The sequence below is a fragment of the Ictidomys tridecemlineatus genome, chromosome 8 (genome assembly GCF_052094955.1).
Source record: "Ictidomys tridecemlineatus isolate mIctTri1 chromosome 8, mIctTri1.hap1, whole genome shotgun sequence".
Taxonomy (NCBI): Eukaryota; Metazoa; Chordata; class Mammalia; order Rodentia; family Sciuridae; genus Ictidomys; species Ictidomys tridecemlineatus.
The window spans coordinates 89,623,727-89,632,275 of NC_135484.1; positions in this window are offsets into that span (position 1 = coordinate 89,623,727).

The window sequence follows — 8,549 nt, forward strand, 5'->3', positions numbered from 1 at the left end:
TAGAATCCATCCCATTTATTAATTTTTGGTTTTAATTCTTGTGCTATAGGAGTCTTATTAAGAAAGTTGGTGATTAATCTGACATTTGGGCCTACTTTTTCTTCCATTATATGCAAGGGCTCTGGTTTAATTTCTAGGTCCTTGATACCATTTGGAGTTGAGTTTTGTGCATGGTGAAGAGATAGAGGTTTAATTCCATTTTGTTACATGTCAAAAAGATAGTGCACCATGGTCAAGTAGGGTTCATACCAGGGATGTAAGGTGGGCTCAACATATGAAAATCAATAAATGTAATTCATTACATCAATAGACTTAAAAATAAAAATCATATGATCATCTCAATAGAGGTAGAGAAAGAAGTTGATAAAATATAGCATCCCTTTATGTTCAAAATGCTAGAAAAACTAGGGATATCATGAATATATCTCAACATTGTAAAGTTTATCTATGCTGAGCCCGAAGCCAACATCATTCTAAATGGAGAATAATTAAAAGCATTCCCTCTAAAAACGGGAATAAGACAGTAATGCCCTTTTTCACCACTTCTATTTAACACAGTTCTTGAAACTCTAGCCAGAGCAATCAGACAGACAAAAGAAATTAAAGAGATTTGGATAGGAAAAGAAGAACTCAAATTATCCCTATTTTCAGATAATATGATTTTATACCTAGAAGACCCAAAACATTCCATCAGAAATCTCCTAGAACTAGTAAATGAATTCAGCAAAGTAGCTGGATATAAAATCAACACCCATAAATCAAAAGCATTTCTGTATACCAGTGACAAATCCAATGAAAGAGAAACTAGGAAAACCACTCCATTTAAAATAGCTTTAAAAAATACTTGGAAATAAACTTAACAAAAGAGGTGAAAGACCATTACAATGAAAACTACAGCACACTAAAGAAAGAAATTAAAGAAGACCTTAGAAGATGGAAAGCTGTACCTTGTTCTTGGATAGGCAGAATTAATATTGTCAAAATGACCATACTACTAAAAGCACTATACAGATTCAATGCAATCCCAATCAAAATTCCAATGACATTCCTCATAGAAATAGAAAAAGAAATCATGAAATTCATCTGGAAAAATAAGAGACCCACCAGAGCTAAAGAAATCCTTAGCAAAATGAGTGAAGCTGGTGGCATTACTATTCCATACCTTAAACTATACTACAGTAAGAAAAACAGCATGGTATTGGCACCAAAATAGACCTATAGACCAATTGTACAGAATAGAGGACACAGAGACTAACCCACATAACTACGGTTATATTATATTAGACAAAGGAGTCAAAAACGTACAATGAAGATAGCCTCTTCAACAAATGGTGCTGGGAAAACTAGAAATCCACCTCTAACAAACTGCATCTTAAAATTTAAAAACAAAACATCAAATGTCTTCTCAAGTATAGGTTTTCATTTTTTAATATCATCTCTTTTGAATGTATGCACTAAGAAATATAAGTTCAATGGAATATTCATAGAGCTTTTATAAGAGGAACACATTACTAAACATATTCAGTGTGTCATAAAATTCTGGGTTGTAAAAGACTAAAAAGGGTTTCTGTCGTGACCCCTCGCCAGCAAGGAGGACACGACACAGGATTCTTCTTTCAGCAGTTTATTCAGGCCTTTAATTATGTGTCTCTGGAAGCTTCTCTTACTACTACTACTACTACTACTACTACTACTACTACTACTACTACTATTACTACTGCTACTTCTACTTCTACTTCTACTTCTACTTCTACTTCTACTTCTACCTCTACTTCTACTTCTTCTACTGCTACTCCTCCTTCTACTTCTACTTCTACCCGAGCGCCCCAGCCTTGATAAAGCACATCAAGCCCCAATGCACAACTGCCACGTGGATCTTTCTCATAGGGTGTTTTACAGCTACGTGCCAACTCTCCCAAAACAAGGAGTTGTTTATCACAGGCCACGGCGCTTATCAGCGCCATCTTGTAATGGCGGCCACAGTTCACAGAAACGGCTCACCACAGGCTTCTTACTATATGATTTCTCAGAGTCTTAATATATGGCATTAGGAAGCTTCACTATAAAAAAAAATCCTTTCCAAAATAAAAGAGATCAAAACTTCTATTTCACTTATCAAGTTCCTTGTAAAACAATTATATTTGAATCTGTTTCAGCATGTTGTAACTGAATGCCTAAAATTGAATAAGGAAAAGAAACAACATTAAATGGTTCAGTCTTTGTCTCTACCTGTTCCTACCTACTATTTTGTCTTTAATAATTGAACAGAAATAATTCAGATCTTTTTTTTCTGCTTTCTATACTATTTTTTAAATTTGGTATAGCATGCTGAATCCTGAGAAACTTTAGCATTAGAGTTTTTAATTACAGTTATATATAAGAGAAGGGTTCATTTTAACATATTCATAATTACCTATAGCATAGTTTTCTCCATTTCAATCTTCAGTACTACCCTCTTCCCCTCCTACCTTCCTCTGTACCCTTCCTCTACTTTACTGGTTTTCCTTCTATTTATGTGTTTATTTTTAATAGATGCATTCTAGTTTTATATAAAATTGGAATGCCTTGTGGTATATTCATGCTCACATCTTGCATAATTTGGTAAATTTTATTCCCAGTTCTTCCCCTTTTCCTTTCCTCTTCCTGCCCCTTGGTTCCAAGGCTTATATTCTGCTAATATCCCTTTTTTTAAAAAAATATTTTATTTTTGATTATTTTTGTCTCTAGATTCTGCATATGAAAGGAAAAAAATCAACCACTGATTTTCTGAATCTGATCCATTTCACTCAACATGATCTTCTCCTTTTATCCATTTACCATAAAATGGCATTTGCTGGCAAATACATATATTATTTTTTAAAATTATACTAAGATGAAGAAAGGGCTAAAACAAGCTATGTCATAAATGTCTTAGTTTTAAAACTGAATTTAGTAGAAGAAACAGTAACCCTCATTAATGTGGAAGAAAAAGACATTTGCTAAAAATATTTTGAGGCAGACTTGGTGGTAACCATTGACCCTAATTAATGGGAGAATTTGTTAGACGCAAAGGTTATAGCATGTGGAAGCTAGATTATAAGTTTAAGAACAAATATGTAGAATGATACAAAGCTATCAGAAATCCAGTTTGACTATAGTTTTTAAATGATACACTTTAAAAAGAAAATCTTAAATGCTAAAATTGGAGTCCTATAGGTAGATGAGTAAGAAAATGGAATTATGAGACTTTTCTGAATTAAGGGGGGTCTATGACTAGAACTATATTTATATAAGAATTCACATTGAAGACATATTTTCCATTAGTACTACCAAAACTCAGAAATTATTTATTGCAATGTTCTATCTCATAAATTTGAAATTATCTTCTAGGAATCAATGTAAGAAGGAAATGGAGAATATCATGCCAAAATAAAGGAAATGGAGAAGGAAGGATATGATAACATAAAGAACCAATCAAATATAAATTAACATACAAGCAAGTCTGGTAGTATAGAGGAAGGAGAATGGGAGAGGAGAGGGAGGATGGGAGAGAAAAAGGGGATCTTGCACTAAAATCAATTTTTATGCATGTATGAGTTCATCAGGATGAGCCCAACTGCTATAAATAATTATAAAGTTCTGATTAAAAAAATAAAGGAAATCAAAGGAGGAATCATAGATGTTTTCAAAGAAAAAGTCATAGTCCTTGGAAAAAAAATACAAAGATAAAATGGAATGTTCTATTTTGTATTTAAATATTAATGTAATTTTGCTGAATAAGATAACCAAAAAAGAAAGATTATCATTTGGGTTGTGATTTGAGAGACGGCTTGTATTCAGGAGAGATGTCCCAGTAAGAATTTGCAATTCTAGTACTGTGACTTGGTAGAGTATTTATACTTAAAATGTTAATCTGTGATCCATTCACAGAAGTGATATTACAGGCTACTGAAATGGGTGAGATCATAGAGGTATGTGGAGAAAGAAAGGAGTATGTCAAGAGTAGAACTTATTTAGCAATGAGTGAATAAAGATTTAGTGAAGGGAGTATAAAAGAGATAAGTAATAGAATTAGTTGATAAATTCCAAGGTCAAATCCTCTGACTCAGTCAAAGTTTTAAAGGATTCCAGTTAAAGGTAAACAAGGAGAGCTGCCTAATATTCCCCATCATATTTCATGCCCCAGTGGGTGTTCAGACATCACACTGAGAATTTTGCTGCACTATCACAGAAAAATGACTTGTGTGCACCTAACATTTGCAAGCATTTCATTTTAATAGCAAAATCAATCTGAATTTAATGTCAGGAACTGAACTCAGCATCTCATGTTGCTGCCATGTATTCTAGTGCTGTGAGGTTCCTCACCTACATCTGTGCCTCCTTAAGGACCATTCTCACACAGAACACCAGCAGCTGGTGGTCTTTCCAGATGTCATGGGCTACCTGAACCAACCTCTCATCTTTATTTGCTACCATAATTGCATAGGGAGCCAAGTGGGTGGCATCTTCTCAGAACAGTGGAGAGAGGATTTTTAAAATACCAAGAATGGGAGAAAAATCCTTATAGAAGTAACTAATGAAATTCTACTTCCTGAAAGGAACTTTAAAGTTTGAGGGTGAAACATCCAGAAATATGTTCTCCTGGCCATAGCAGTTGCAATGGTTTACTGCTGAAAGATTTGGGTCAAACAGTATGCAACTCTCTTCAAACAAACAAAAAAAAAATGGGTGGAATCCATTTCTCCAGGAGGACAGAATGGGGCAGTGAACAGTGAAGCCACATGAAAATAGGCTATTAGTTTCATACTAACATGGAACCATCAGACTGGGAACAGCTACTGAGATTTTATTCATTAATTAATGATATGCCTAGATAATATAAATAAAAGAAACTCCATCACCAAGTGCTAAAACTTGATCAGGCTTTGGGACAGGCCTAGTTGCTTATGTTGTAGCAAATTATAATCCACAATGGATCTTAAATGAGCTTCCGTAGAAATAGCTAAATATTACATTAATGATTATATTGCATTAAAACATTTGTGCCAATAGCTGAGAAAGAATCTGTAGTAGATATTCTTTATGGGTTGCTTTGTATTCTGATCTTATGTTTTTTTTTTCTGTGTACAATTAATCATTCAGTGAAACAATAACCACATTGTAAGAAAGATTTTCTTTTAAGTTCTAGGATGTTATTGAAATATTCCTTTCTGAGAAGTATGATGATTCTTTCTATAAAGTTCATCACTTCTTCTGTGGACAAGAAGAAGTTTTTATGTGTGTGATGTGGATAATAGAACCTGGGACTTCATGCATTCTAGCAAACGCTCTGCCACTGAGCTATGTTCCCAGCCCCAAAAAGTTTTCTGACAATTACAGTTTTTAATGATCACAGACTCTACTAATGCACATTACAAATATAGCCTTTGGTCATACAAGAGACAACATTTTACTAATATACCACAGTATGTCTGTGGCCCTTACATATGCTCTTCACTTTACTTCTCTTCTTTTGTGTCATTGGAAAGAAATAGTCTAAGTGAAAACAGTTTTTCACCAATGTAATTATTAGCTCATATCTTCTAAACGTGAAAATGTTCCCCATCTAAAATCAAGAGTTTGTAAATATTCTTGCATTAATGAAAAATAAGATTTAGGAGTAGGATAAATTTAATACATACATATTTGCACTATAATCCTGACATTTCAAAAGGGAGTCAGAGGTAACATTGGTAAAATATCTGCTAAAGCAATGCTGCTGCTGTGATGAGCCCTAGTGATGTTTAAGGTTTGTCCAAAGTGGTGCTAGAGAATATGGAATCCCTGAATCCCATTTCTAATTTGGCTTATTGAGTTGAATCATTGTTGTATATCTATTGATTCTGACAAGTAAGATCAATAGGTTAAAAAGTTAAACTAGATAATTTATGTAAAAAGAAAAAGAACACACAATTCCCAACCATCACACAACATAAACACTTAAAATTCTACTTCTTAATTCTGTCCTCTATTTACCCAACATTTATTTCTTATATTTTTCTTAAAATCTGTAACAAAGTCAGGTACACCATAAACCAAGAATATTTTTTCATAGGCTGTATATAGTTTCATATAACACATCCAACAATACAAGTTAAATCCTAAAAAGTGTCCAACAGGCTTGGGTTGTGACTTGGAGGTAGGGCACTTGCCTAGTATGTGTGAGGCACTAGTTCGATCCTCAACACCACATAAAAATAAAATAAAGATATTGTGTCCACCTATAACTAAAAACTAATATAAAAAGTCCTGCAAATTTTATTTGAATAATTTTAGCATAATTGAATAAGTGTACACAAGCAAATTAAATAAAATATACCAGAAAAAAATAGTAATAGAAGTATGTGTGATCTGACCTCAAAGATTTTTGGTTTATCTCATATTGTAGAGTTGATTCTAGGAAAAGTCAAACCAATAAAAGTATAACTATTTTAGGCAAAGCAATGAAACAGAAATGGTGCCTGACAGATCTTTGATTAAATTATTAGACATCTTGTATGCATCTCTACTCTTTTTTCCCTTTTTTAGTTACTATGACAACCATATGTTGAATAAGACAGCATTTTCAAATGGAATACGTCTCTATCCCATATTTACAGCTTGGAGGAAAGGTTTCCAGAAAATACGCTCAACTGGCAACATCTACATTGGATTTTTCCTTGAGTCATGAAGAACATTGAATTTAGCACCTATGATTTTTTAAATGTTTTTAAGCATCAAGTGCTATGATTGTTATGAATTAAATATAAAAAGAAGTCAAGAGCCAGGTGCCTGTGTTGCATACCCATAATCACAGAGGGTCAAAGGGGTGAGGCAGTAGGACCTCAAGTTCAAAGCCAGCCTCAGTAAAACTGAGGCTAACCAACTAAGCAACTCAGTGAGATGCTGTCTCTAAATGAAATGCAAAATAGGGCTGTGGATGTGGCTCAGTGGTTGAATGCCCCCAAGTTCAATCCCTGATACATATCCCCCCAAAAAGTCAAGAAATTGTAGATCTTGGGATGTAGCTCAGTAATAGAGCATTTGCCCCCAAAGAATGAGGTACTAGTATATCCAATACAACTAAAATAAAAAAAGAAAGACAAAAAAGAATTGTAGAAAGATAAAAACCAAAGAGAGATGACAGTTCAAACATTAGTGAAAAATTCCATAAAAAACATGATGAAAATGTCTAAAATCAGTGACACTCAACATTAAGAATTTATTATGGGTCCATACTAAATGGGAGAAGATTTCAAATTAACCAAGTCGTTATTAAAAATAACAAGAGACAACCATTGAAGTAAGTGTGTGTGTGTGTGTGTGTGTGTGTGTGTGTGTCTGTGTGTGTGTGTGTGTGTGTGTGAGGTGGGGGGCAGGAAGAGGGATAATTCAGGGAGTATTAATAAAATATTCTTTGCAAAGTGAATCACTGAATTTAGAGGCACTTTTGAATTTAAAAAAATCTAAAGAGACTTAAATCTAGCAGAGAGAAGAGACTGGAAAGAAAATTAGGTAGCCAAAAAAGAAGAACCAGACAGAAAAGAAACTAGATAGAATATTGGTTATTAAGGATATGTTAATACCATTTTAATACTTAGGTATTTTGTGTTTTGGAAAGTTCATTTAAATTCATTGGTTGTCACTTCTTTCTCTGTTAAATGAAGAATGATGTTGGGGCTGGGGTTGTGGGCTCATTGGTAGAGTACTTGCCTAACATGCATAAGGCACTGGGTTCGATCCTCAGCACCACATAAAAATAAAATAGAGATATTGTGTCCACCTATAACTAAAAATAAATATTAAAAAAGAATAAGGTAATACAAAAATCTTTGTCCTCACCTTTCTAATATTCTATAACTTAAATTAAGTCAGGAAGCTTTTCAACATACACACATAATTTGTAAGAAAGAAATCGCACCTGCCAAAGTAAAACAGCTCTTGAAAGATGGTATTATTTTTTTCAATAAGTGAGATTCCACACATTATAATATATAAATCTCCAGCTAGAAAGTATATATTACTTTAGTCTTTGTCATGGACTCTCTTAAATAATTACATTTCAGCACCTGTCATGACAGCAAGCAAAAAAGTAAAGATTAATATTCCATTTTAAAAATTTGAAAGTAAATATTTTAATCTTTCACACTTGTTTTTCCATAGACAGAGTATAACATTATTGTGCTTCATTGATAAAACAGAAAAGCACAAGGAATGGCATTACAGAGGATCTATGATCAAAGGATTGACATTGTAACTTTTCTAATTTAGAAATATTTAGATGTTTCATTGTATTCATATGTAGAGATGGCAGTGTTGATGCTATTTCTAGGCCCCAGTACATGAGGAAGTAATAGAATAAGCAAAGCCATTTCCACTCTTAAGGTATATCCCATTATAACCCATTTTGACCATGAATAAACTTCCAAATCTAAAAACTTATACTGCCATTGTCTTGGACTGGGTTCACCATCAGCATGGCCTGAGATAATGATTCTACTAGAAGTAGTTTATTTAGAAGACATAGGCTAAATAAAGGGACATGTGGTAAA